Source organism: Etheostoma cragini, chromosome 4 (assembly GCF_013103735.1).
Source record: "Etheostoma cragini isolate CJK2018 chromosome 4, CSU_Ecrag_1.0, whole genome shotgun sequence".
NCBI lineage: Eukaryota > Metazoa > Chordata > Actinopteri > Perciformes > Percidae > Etheostoma > Etheostoma cragini.
Genome location: NC_048410.1, coordinates 2407141 through 2408788, shown reverse-complemented (window position 1 = coordinate 2408788; position 1648 = coordinate 2407141). Strand labels below are relative to the sequence as shown.

The 1648-nt window shown below is 44.0% G+C and overlaps 1 protein-coding gene across 1 annotated transcript in view; it reads left to right on the top strand.

The window, feature by feature from the left end:
* Positions 1 to 1648, top strand: part of il17rd (interleukin 17 receptor D) — a 32767-nt gene that overhangs the window by 24561 nt on the left and 6558 nt on the right. The window lies entirely within an intron of this gene.

The window sequence follows — 1648 nt, the reverse complement described above, 5'->3', positions numbered from 1 at the left end:
CTGTCTGTCTGTCTGTCTGTCTGTCTCTCTGTCTGTCTGTCTCTCTGTCTGTCTGTCTCTCTGTCTGTCTGTCTGTCTGTCTGTCCCTCTGTCTGTCTTTCTGTCTGTCTCTCTGCCTGTCTGTCTCTCCGTCTGTCTGTCTCTCTGTCCCTCTGTCTGTCTGTCTGTCTCTCTGCCTGTCTGTCTCTCTGTCCCTCTGTCTGTCTCTCTGCCTGTCCGTCTGTCTGTCTGTCTGTCTGTCTGTCTGTCTGTCTCTCTGCCGGTCTGCCTGTCTGTCTCTCTGTCCCTCTTTCTGTTTGCCTGTCTGTCTCTCTGTCTGTCTGTCTGTCTGTCTCTCTGTCCCTCTGTCTGTCTGTCCCTCTGTCTGTCTTTCTGTCTGTCTCTCTGCCTGTCTGTCTCTCTGTCTCTCTGTCTGTCTCTCTGCCTGTCCGTCTCTCTGTCTGTCTGTGTCTCTGTCTGTCTCTCTGCCTGTCTGCCTGTCTGGCTGTGTCCCCATGTGACCCGCTGCTGTCTGTCTCCAGGTCAATGTGGACTCTTCTGTCAGAGAATCGACCAATCAGGGCCTGCGTCTGGGTGTTAGCCCCGCCTCCTTCCAACTGGCCCAGGATCACATTTTCAGCCTGATGGAGAGCGACAGTTACCCACGATTCCTCAGGTCCCGCCTTTACGCCCGGCTGACCAACCAGGGCTCACAGACAGCCACGCAGTCACCCAATCGCAGCGCAGCTGTGTCTGCCGGCCAATCATAAAGGAGGAGGAGAACCAGGCTGACTATCCAGTCATCTATTTAGAAAATAAAAGAACATATTTAATTTCATTATGGGAAATGTAGGCTACAGTGTTTTGTTTTAGATATTTCTTTTTAATCTCTTATGACATTTAATTTATAGTTTTAAATCAGCACATTAAACCATTTGGGGATTATTTGGATAATAATTAATAAAACTAATCTTTTCATTAATTATTCAAGTCTGTCTGATTTCTACAGAGGAAATATTGATTTTATTATTATTAATTACTGTCAATGTTATTATTGTTAACTAATGTTAATATTAATAAATATCAACAGCTCGTTTAATAACCGGAACATCTCTTGAGCTCGTTGTCCTTCTGGTTTTATTTTAAAAATAACTTATTAAACATCAACTCTCTATACTCTAATATATCAGTATAAACATATACATATACATTTAATAATATATTGATATATATATATTAATATATTATTAAATGTCAACTCTGTCTACTCTGATATTTGAGCAGACTTTTATAGTCTAGTGAAGGTGGAGAGGGAGAGCGGGACCTAGACCTGACTGGTCTAGAGAAGATCTGTGTGGAGGGGGGGCCAGAATCCCTTCTGCAGGGTCCCAGACCTGGTGCAGGACTACAGGAAACGTTGGAAACAAAGGCTGCTGGACCAGATATTAACATGGATCTACTCAGGGGTTCAAATACTTATTTACAGCTGTATCCTACAAATAAATAGTTAATAAATCATACGTTGTGATTTCTGGATGTTTTTTTAGATTATGTCTCTCACAGTGGACATGTCTCTCACAGTGGACATGGACCTACGAGGACATCAGACCCTCCATGGTTTCTAAGTGAGAACTTCCAAATGCAGACAGACGGGGGGGGGGGGGGGGGG